The sequence below is a fragment of the Marmota marmota genome, unplaced genomic scaffold, assembly GCF_001458135.2.
Source record: "Marmota marmota marmota unplaced genomic scaffold, marMar, whole genome shotgun sequence".
Lineage (NCBI taxonomy): Eukaryota > Metazoa > Chordata > Mammalia > Rodentia > Sciuridae > Marmota > Marmota marmota.
The window spans coordinates 526,430-537,111 of NW_026000112.1; positions in this window are offsets into that span (position 1 = coordinate 526,430).

The following is a 10,682-nucleotide window of genomic DNA, read 5'->3' on the forward strand; positions in this document are numbered from 1 at the left end:
ACGTGCTTCCTACAGTCACATGAGTCCTGTAAGAGAGACCGAGCAGGAGAAGAAAGGAGAACACGCAGGCTCTGCATTTACGTAACTTGAGTTATGTAATGTCCCCCTCCTGAGCTTTTTATCCCTTCCAAAGAGAACGGAGACTCCTTTCATTTAAAGACATTGCAACTGGATCAGTCACATATTTCAGCAAAACGTACTTCTTGTACCAAGACCAGAAATATCACCACTTGCACCAGCCGTTATCTGGGGACTAGAGCCAGGAATCTCCCCCAAGCTCCTTCCTCTGCCACACTGCCAGGGCTCTGGCGGCCCAGCTAACTCACATCCCCCCAGCGTCCTTGGCCCCCAGAGCCCCTCCCCACCCTTCATCCCAGTCCTTCATCAGGGGCCGAGGGCTGGCTACGGCAGGTGGTTAGGGAGGCACGTGATCCAAGTCACTCCATGCAGACAGTGACAACCAGGACCCGTGCTGGGCCTGTCTGGGGAGAACAGCCTCTCTACATCAGCAGATGGACGCTGGGAGTTGCTGGCCACCATATTCCTCCAGGATGGAAGAGCAACTGGGAGGAATCCAACCATGGACGATGGGGACAGGCTATGAGGGGACGGCTGGAGCCCACACCCAACATCCCTGGTGCCCGTCCACCCTGAACTCCACCTGTGTGAGGACCGCAGCTCCTTCTCTGCTTGGGCTTTGTTAGTATAATGCCCAACACCATAGATGGAACAATGTCCACTGAGAGGCTCCCAGCCCCCAAAGGGACATCTCCCATGGGACACAGCTCCCCATTACAGAGCCAGCAGAGAACCAACCAAAGTCCAATCTCTGCCAGAGGCCAGGTTTGAAGAGCGTGGTGGATATTGTTGGCTGTCCACCAAGGGCCACTCACCAGCCTCCTGTGGTAGAAGCAGAACTGGCCTCCAATACAGACACCATTCATGCCAGATACCTACCTCCCAGAGAAGATGTCAGTCCATCGCTCTCCTCCAGGATCTGAGCGAAAGACTGCCAGAGAATTGTGTGAGAGAATCTCGTCCATGGTTAAAATGGGAGTCCTGAGGACAACGTTCCCTCTTGTTGATGGGCTGGGTGAATTTGTGATGTCTGGAGGCCTGCAGCCATGTGGAGTTCATGAGGCAGCCAGCCTAAGGAATGCAGGTGACAAGAAAGACAAAGAGCCTGGGTGATGGTTTGATGTTTCCCCTCCAAAATCAGGAGTCGCCAACGTGACAATATCAAGAGATGAAGTCTTCGAGAGGTGATAGGCCACTAGGGCACCTCCCTCGTGCATGGGATCAAGGGTCCTCTGTGTACAACAAGCTTGCCATTCTGTCTTTGCCACAGAGGGACCCAGCGTCCCTCCCCTCCAGGGGGTAGAGCAGAGCCTGCATGAGCCTTGATCTCTCTCAGACATCCCCTCCTCCAGAGCTGCGAGAAAAGAACCCTCTCCTTTTTGAAACTATCTCATCCTGGGAGCGTTGATTGTGCAGCAGGAAAGGTTTCCAGAAGTGGGGCAGGGAGACCAGGCTGCAGGCTCACAGCCTCGACTGCAGCGCATGCTGACCAGACAGGGACCCACACAGAGCCACCAGGCCCCTGGCCACTTCTGCCATCTGAAATCAAACTTCAAAGGAGGCAGCAGAACCCCTGGCCACAGCCTGCTGTGGTCTCGAGGGTCCACGTCTCCCCCCGCCCTGCCTTCATTCATCCGCAGCAGATGTCCCTGGGCATCTACTTGGCTTCCCCACTGTGAACTGAAAAGGTGGCACTGTCCAGAGAAGAAGGGAAGATAGTGGAATGCATAAATGCATAGCGGCCAGCATCAGGCCCCAAGTACGTGCACCGTGAGTCGAAGGTGGTTTTTCCGTAAGAGCCATAGCTTGGCCCAAAGGCTGAGCGGTACCAGACAGGTGCTCGACTCAAGGTGAGGCGGGTATGCTGTGGGCAGCTTTGGCACCCATGGCAATGACCTGCTGGGTGTTTTGATGCCAGGCTGCTGTCCTTGCAGTGTTTTGAGCTTGTGAATAAGTTCAACCCTCAAGCCCCGAGAATGACCTTCCAGGCAGAAAGGAGAGGATGGGGCCCTGGAATTCAAGCTCCCCTGGCTTCCCAAGTCCTAAGACAGTTTCCAACTCAGCGGGCAGCAGTACCCAGTGTCATACCTGCAGAGTGACCACACCTAAGCACAAAGTACCAACACCCCACAGCAGCCCTACCTAGCTTCACACACCAAGAATCCCAAGCTTGCCTCTTAAATCACTTCGATTTTTCCCATTTCAAGGCTGAACTCGGTGCTGCAAAACATAATAATAGCAACAATATTTTTTAGGTAATTTAATCCAAACTTCCTCTGTGGCAAATGTGAACTGGGGTGACTTTGGCCACCTTGAAGGTAACTAGGTCATCAGTGCATGAGGCCCTGTGGAGCGACACCCCTGCAATGGAGCCACTCAGAGGCTGTTTGGTGACCTCTGCTGATGAGCCCAAGGAGCAGACATCACCAAGAACACTGAGAAGCGTCATTTCACGAAATCTCCAGAAATCACTGTCCTGCTTTCAGGTCTGGTGGGTGTCCCTGTGGCCTCCAGGGTTGAGGCCCAGGCAGGCGAGGGAGGCAGGGTCTGAACACCGCGGCTCAGTGGTCTTCTGTGTTGACTACCGTCATCAGGCACCTGTGACTGTCTTCTCCATGAAATCCTAGCTCTGCTCCTGAGCTCACAGGTCAGGCCTGCTCTTCTGGAGCCCAGAGGAAGCCCGGTCCATGCTCACTGCCACGCCTGGCTAAGGCACCTTGTCCTTCACTGCAAGGTCCCCTGCTCCTGTCTTCACCACACTGTCACCTCTGAGGCCCTGTGCCTGTAACTCACCTCCCACGATTCTCCTGCTCCTCCTGCCCCTGAGTCACCTGGGAACACGAGGCTCTCAATGATGTGTCTGCCCTGACGCTTTCCCTGTTTGGATCCAGAACATTCTTGAGCTGCCATAAAGGCAGAACCAAAAAGACCCCCTTGCTGCCTTGGCAGCTTCAAGTTTCCAGAAACATCTATCTGAAAGTCTGGGGGGGACTACAAGTGAGGAAAATGGCAGCCACCAATCACCAGCCCCAGACCCTCCCCCTGAGGCTCAGCTCCCTTCCCTGAGGACAGGTAGCAAACTGAGCCAGCCCCCGGGGAAATGAAGACCTTCTGGCAGGAAGACCTTGTCCAAGCCCAGGAGGTGCCTTCTCACCCTTGCCTTGTGGACTGAGCACCCACAAATCTATCCACTCTGCGGGGGCTGGTTTTGATCGACTGCTCTTTCCATTTTGTGGTGATGAGCTATTGACCACAGAATCTCTCTCTGTGATCAGTGGCAAATCTCAGCTTGGCTGCGTCACCCACGTCTCAAGCCGTCCGACAAGTGCTGGGGTGTAGCTCCATGATAGGGAGCCCTCAGGCTCAATGCCCAGGACCTCCACAGGGGAAAAACCTGAAGCTCCATGGAACACGGTCCACGTCCATTCCCTTGGCAAGCACGTTGCCCATCTTACATTTTATGAAGTCTCTGCTGGATGTCCATCATCCATGGATTTGTTGCCTGATCTCCTCAAGTTATCAGGTTCCATAAAGAGGGAGAGTCCCAGCATCGGGGCTATCCAAGCTCCACCAACGTCTAATAAATGAGCCTCCCGGGAAAGGGCAACGTCTACTTTCCCAGGGGCCTCAACACCTCTGATGTCTTCCTCTGCAGGCTCCGCCCAGTTGTCAGATCCCATAGGGGCTGGTGGATTGCGGTGTGGCTGAACGTCTTATAGGATTTTGTAAGGTCAGCCCAGGCAATACCTGAGAGCCCCTGGGGTCCAGGCAAGGCAGGTTGGGGTCCATGGCATACCCACAAACACGGACAGTTATCAACCAGAGAAGGGAGAGGTTGGCGCAGGCGAAGTGTGCGCAGGCTTTAATCTGTGAATCCTAATGAGCCATCCCTATGGCGCCCTGCAACTTCCCATGGCAAAGCTGACACTCGGGGGTGCCCGAGGCTGGCCTGACATCTGCCTGTGGCCTCCTTGCTCCTTGACATTGTCATTCTTTCTGCCTCGTCTGTCTTTCTCTTGAGAAGGATTGCTCACTCTTGCCTCTCCATTTCCTTTTGCTCCCTCTTAACCACTCGGGCCAGCTGGACTCCCGGAGGGGAGACTCTGCCTCCATACAGCTCTGACCTACCCCTTTCATAAGCTGTAATTAGATACTTAACCATTTAGTTGTCTAGTAATATTTGCTGTGCTCAAAAGCCACAATTATTTTAGCATCCAGAGGCACATGTGCAAGGCTCACTACTGTGTCCCTGGCACTTAGCACTCGGTTTAGCAGGTACCATGTTCCCAGAGAAAATAGGTTGGATGATCCAGCATGTGAGCCCCTGAGGCAGCCCACGGAGGTCAGCCTGAGACACTTTGGAGCAAGGATTAAAAGCTGGCCATGCAGAAGCCGATGAAGCTCACAACATCTCACCTGAATTCTTGTGCTGTATCTGCTGCCACTACAGAGGTTCTCAAGTAAATGCTTATTTTCCCAAGTCCTAGCTGGGCTCCCTGAAATGGCTTTGCTTTCCTGATGAAGGAGGCATATATCATAAGAGTTCCCCTTGTCCTTCAATTCCCTGATGGAACAAGGTTGTAAAGGTTGGAATGACAGCAGCCATTCTGTGACCCTGAACCAAAGTTATGCCTCCTGCTTTTTTTTTTAATCAGGAACTGGGGCCTGCAGCTGCTCACCTCCAAATCTTGCTAAGTGTGAAGAAGCAGCACTGTCTGTGTGGGCTCCTGGGGTTTCTGTCATATGTACTCATAGCCTGTCTACCGAGTGAGCAGCATGTGTTGGGTTAAGATATCACAGTGCTCTGGGCCTCCTCTCTCCAGCCCTGAAATTAAAAATAGGATCTTGGATCTGTCACGCCCCACAGCACTAAGATGGATTCTAAGGCAATTCAGTCTGGAATCTGGCACCTCGAGGAGGGAGGAGGGAGAGCTGGCGAGAACGCAGAGCCGCCGTTGCTTTAGTTTGTGAGCTGGTCTCACAAGAAGTGAGTCTGTCCTTTCCTCTCACCTACCAGTGTTCTTATGAATAGCTCAGCTGCTGCAAGGAGGCCCTCGAAAAGATGTGACATGTGCGTGATGCCACCTTCTTACAAGGCCCAGGCATCCAGCTGCCCCTTCAAGCCTGACATTAATTATGTCACTCACTGACGTCTACATCCTGATCTGCCGATTCCCTCATGTCAATTTAATTTCTTTAGAATAAAAAAAAATGGGCAAAGAACAATGTTTGTCTATTCTATGAGAATATATAATTAACTCCCAAAATAGCTGTTCTTTATCCCTTGACAGAACTTTTTTAAAGTCTCCGGGGAAGTCAGTGGTACTCCACCTCCGCTCAGCCTTCCCAGCGTGGCTAATGAGCATGGCATGGGCCATGCACCCTCGGAAGCTCAGCCCCCTCCAGCCTGAGAGTGACAGCTGTATTTTCAACCGACCTCCACCACTGTGATCGCAGGGCAGACTCGGGTTCTGAGACTTAGTTGCTTGCAGAAGTAAAAACCGAGCTGGATTTACCCTATACACGTACCCGCGCAAGCTGCCGAGCTTCACAGCTCCATCAGATACAGCAGTGCATTCTGGGCTGATACATAAACCTCCTGACACAGTAGCCATTGCCTGTGAAATTGACACACAGATGGCACATGAGCACGACTTTGCCTCTGCCCCACGGTCTACAGTTCTTACAGTCATAAAATCCTATTAGGGCCTTTATTAAGCTGCCCAGTGATGGAGACGGGGAGAGCAGATCTTATGGACTGAGCTGTGCAAGCCGCCCCCCAGGAACAGGGCCGTCCAGCTCCGCCTGGCTTCTTATTCGGCATTATGAAGCACCAAAATTGAGTTATTGAATTTCTGCTTAAAAAAAAAGGAGATGTCTGCCCGACTCAGTGTCTATCAAGCCACAAATGACATGTCATAATAACCGGCTAGTGAGCACCAAGAGACAGACGCACGCCAACCAAATAAAAGCTAAAAATACTCCAAACAGGGGTCAGGCGAGACCAGGAGGAAGGGGAGGGGTCTTCGCAGTAAGAGCTGCCCTGGAAGCCTTGGNTAAACAGTAGCCATTGCCTGTGAAATTGACACACAGATGGCACATGAGCACGACTTTGCCTCTGCCCCACGGTCTACAGTTCTTACAGTCATAAAATCCTATTAGGGCCTTTATTAAGCTGCCCGGTGATGGAGACGGGGAGAGCAGATCTTATGGACTGAGCTGTGCAAGCCGCCCCCCAGGAACAGGGCTGTCCAGCTCCGCCTGGCTTCTTATTCTGCATTATGAAGCACCAAAATTGAGTTATTGGATTTCTGCTTTTTTTTTTTTTTAAAAAAAGGAGATGTCTGCCCGACTCATTATCTATCAAGCCCAAAATGATCTCCTTTTCCTTCATCCCAACATGTCATTATACCCGGCTAGTGAGCACCAAGAGACAGACGCACGCCAACCAAATAAAAGCTAAAAATACTCCAAACAGGGGTCAGGCGAGACCAGGAGGAAGGGGAGGGGTCTTCGCAGTAAGAGCTGCCCTGGAAGCCTTGGAAGGAGACCCCAGAAAAGCCGTAGTCAAGTAATTGCTCTCTCTCTCTCTCTCTCTCTCTCCTCCTCCTCCGCCTTCTCCTCCTCATCTTCTCCTCTCTCTCTCTCTCTCTCTCTCTCTCTCTCTCTCTCACACACACACACACACACACACGCAGTTCTAAGTTGAACCATAGCAAAAAAAAAAAGTTAAAAATAAAAAACCCACAGAACTAGCAAATTGCGGGGAGAAGTCCTGGCAAGGGGCTATGCCTGCAGGACCCACTGTCTCACGCTTCTGCAGGGAGCAGAACCTTCCTGCAGGTGGGCTGTGCACTGGACAAATTCTCAAGGGGATGGAAATAAGGGAGAATTTCCTGGTGCCTTAGTAATTTCTGATTTTAAAGAGGAAGACATTCAAGATGGATGGATACCAGAAAGTTGAAGGCTGTTGCTGATTTCTTTCCTGTAGGCTAACAACTCCACCTCTTTCCTAAAAGAAAACCCCCACAAAGAGCCCCAAAGCCGGAGCAGGTCCTCCTGGGTCACGCTTCCACCAGGCAGAGACGCCAACAGGTCAAAGTGCTCCAAACCCGAAAGCCAGCCTCCTGAGGTCTCTAGCCGGTGACGAACCACATGACAACCGTGAGCCACACAGGCAGCACAGACAGGGGATGTCTGGCCTGGAGAACCTTAGAGTGGATGGGATTCATCAACCTATTTTATCTGTCTTTAGCACAGGTGGTCTCAGCACGGGGGTTAATGGGAAACTGAGGAACGTCCATCCTGCCAACATTTATCACGTGCCTACCCAGGCCACACACCGTTCCCAGCCAGGGTGTTGCAGGCACATCTCCTGCCTGCTCAAAGCTGGCATTCTAGAGAGGGCCCCGGGTGTTAAACAGATAAGAAAACAGAATTCTTTCAGAGGGTCATGGTTGGTGGTCCCAGGAACCTGCAGAAGGTCCACAGGGCTGGAAGGCGGGAGTGTGCTTGGAGGTGTCCTAGAGAGGGCATGAGCTGGCCCGGGAGGGGTTTGGATTTTCTTCACCTTCTGCCATGACTCATTCAAAACCCAGTCTTTCTCAAAATTGCCAAAAAAAAAAAAAGATATCTTTCATCTTTGTTCTCAACCCAAATTTCCAGTTTAATACCATCATTGAATCAGGTCCTCTGCCTGGGTCTCAGTGGGGGTTCCGCTGGGTCATTGGGAGCTCTGCTCTCCTCCTATTTTGTGGAGGAAACTGTTTTCCAAAAAGGCTGCAGGAACTCACCTCCTTCCCACCGATACGGTGTCCAAGTTCCCTTCTCTCCACATCCTCACCAACTCTCCTCATCCTTCATGTGTTGTTAATAGAAAAAACAGGCGTGGTAGGTGGAAATGCTAATTAGCCTGATTGGGTCCTTGCACAACCTCCCATGTCTACAATGTTGCACTGTATACCATGAACACAGAACAGCTATTATTGGTGAACCAGCACTGTTTAGGCTAGAACTTCTAGATACTAAGCAATTCAAAATGGCTCCGCAAAGTCTCTTTTCTTCCAGAGAAGTGGATCTTGACATTGACCTGACATCCCACCCCCAAAGACAGGCGGAGTCGCCTTCAGGCTAAACCCAGAGGAGCACAAATACTAGATAAAAGTTTTGATTTTCGTGTAAAAGGAGAGTTGCAATATAGTTAATAAAAATGGAACGCAAGTACATTCCCACAGTGACAACAAAAATCATTGCTAAGGACCCTGGAGGTTAGCAGATTTTTAATACAGTATTTCAAATTTAATTCAATTCAACAAATATTTAATGAGCTCTAACAAACTGCCAGTCCTGTGCTGAGACGCAGGCACAGCCAGTCAGCCACTGTCTACAACAGGCTCATTATCAAAGTGACAGGCCCCCATTCAGATAAGGCTCTGAATAAAATGCAAAGAGGACAGAGAGGGTGCAGATAATTATCTGAAGGAGTTTTGCAGATTTAGGCTCAGAAAATATGCAGTCTCACCTAATTAAAATACCTAATTTCACAATTATGGGTTATAAATTTTAAAGGGAAGTAGTACATTTCTTTCTCTCATTAAATAATCCACCCAAAACATGACAGAACTCTATTTTTTAGTAGAATTAATCAGGCTAAAGGATATACACCAATTACAGAAGAAATCCAGGGAAACTGTCACCAAATGATAGCTGTCCAGTTAGGACAAGAAGATCACAAAATGCACTTCAAAGGTTTTCTCAGCACAGTGCTCTTGGACGTCAGGAAAGTGGCAACCCAAGGGTAAGCAACCTTAAGCCTTTCATGTAGAAGAGGCAAATTAAACCAGTTATCCATCAAGGAGTTGACCACAAAATTGCACATACATGAAACAGATGCACTGGGCAGACAAGCACTTTAAAAAAATAAAGCAAAATTCTCTAAAGCAATGGGAAAAGGTGTAAGGGTCCGGCGAACGTCGGAGGAAGAGACCACCAAGAGACCGCGGCTCATGCAACAGCAAAAGGGGTTTATTGAGGATCCAATCCAGCGCGCTGGGGCTCCGTGCTCACTCAAGAAGGGAGAGCAGCCCAGAGCCCCGAGCAGGGCTTGAACAGTGTTTAAGTACACTTTTTGGGGAGGGCGGGGGCTTTGCATACATCACAGTCTCCTTTAACAAATCATCATACACCACGGGAAAATCAAACAACAATTCTGAGACACAATTAGTACATTCATTGGCGGGAACAGGTTGGGCGGGGGTGATAGGTCAGTTCTAAAGCGGGGTACACATTCAAACTGATTGGTTTAGGTCCTGCAATGCCTATGTGCCAGGCCGCACAGGGTCCTAGGTTATTAAACAACCAGATGGTCAGGGGGAATATTTACTGGGCAGTTCCGAGTATTGTCCTAACAGCTACAGGAATTTCAGGTTTTGCGTGTAGCATAGGAACTTAACAATACCTGGTCCTTTACTTTTTAACTCAGGCCTTGCAGCTTAGAAACTTTACAATGCCCGGTCTTTTACACTTTAACTTCAATTTCTTTTACCCTTACAAAGGAAGGTAGACACTGATGGATCCTTGGAAAAGCCATGTGGGAAACACAGATTCTTACTGGCTGGCAGGAAATAGCCCTGTCCACCTCCAGGACTCTGGAACTCAGAGCCTCACCTCTACCTTTCCATGGGTCAGCTCCCCTTCAGCCTCTCTAAAACCCAGAAAAACTATGAGCTAGACACAAGGTCCCTCTCAGTTGGGGGTTGCTTATTCCCACACACCTCCCCACCAGACTGCCTGAAAGAACTGGATTTTGTCTTGACCTCTTCCAGAACATCTGTGCGCCAGGGGCTGCTAGGTTTCTGTCCAAAACCCTTCCATGACTCCTTCTAACAGAATCCTGATTTTTGTGGGTCTGGAAACATATCCATCTTTTTAAAAAGTCCTTGCCCTTGGGATAGATCAGCCAAACACCACAGCTCAGGTCACGGGGACACGGCAACAGATGCCTGGTGAGGCTGTAAGAAAGCACCTTGGAAATCTGTGTGCAGTGGGTGGGGCTGGATGATGAGGGGACCCAGACTTCTCCTAACTCCTCCCAGAACTTTTAGATCTCACCTCCTGCCACCAGCTCCCCCAGGCAGCTCTCCCATGCCCCCCTAAAGCTGCAGGACATGTTGGGGCTGGAGGTCACCCTGGTGGAAGTATTTACACCATGGACATCGTCAAATGCTACAGAGGGCCAGCTGCCAATCATTTGACAGTATTCCCCTGTTTCTCACCCAAGACCAGGTGACCTGCTCCACCGTCCTACAGAAAATTAGAACTGTGCTCAGCTTAGATTCCCACCTCCCCCCTAGCCAGAAGTGCCTGTTCCTTTCCCTGCTCCCAGCCCTTCTCACACAGAGCACTTGTTTAAATCCTCCTGCCACAGGCTGCAACCTGACAGGGTTCTCTGCTGGGTCTCCCCCAGCCCTGTGCAACCTGGCTTCTTCTCCTCACAGAGGTTCTCCCTCCTGATTGCTTTTTCTGACCAGCTCCCTCCCCACCCTGCTGATAACCATCGCTGATTGCTGCTCCTGAGAGCCCCAGCTGTATGCCTTACTGTCCCC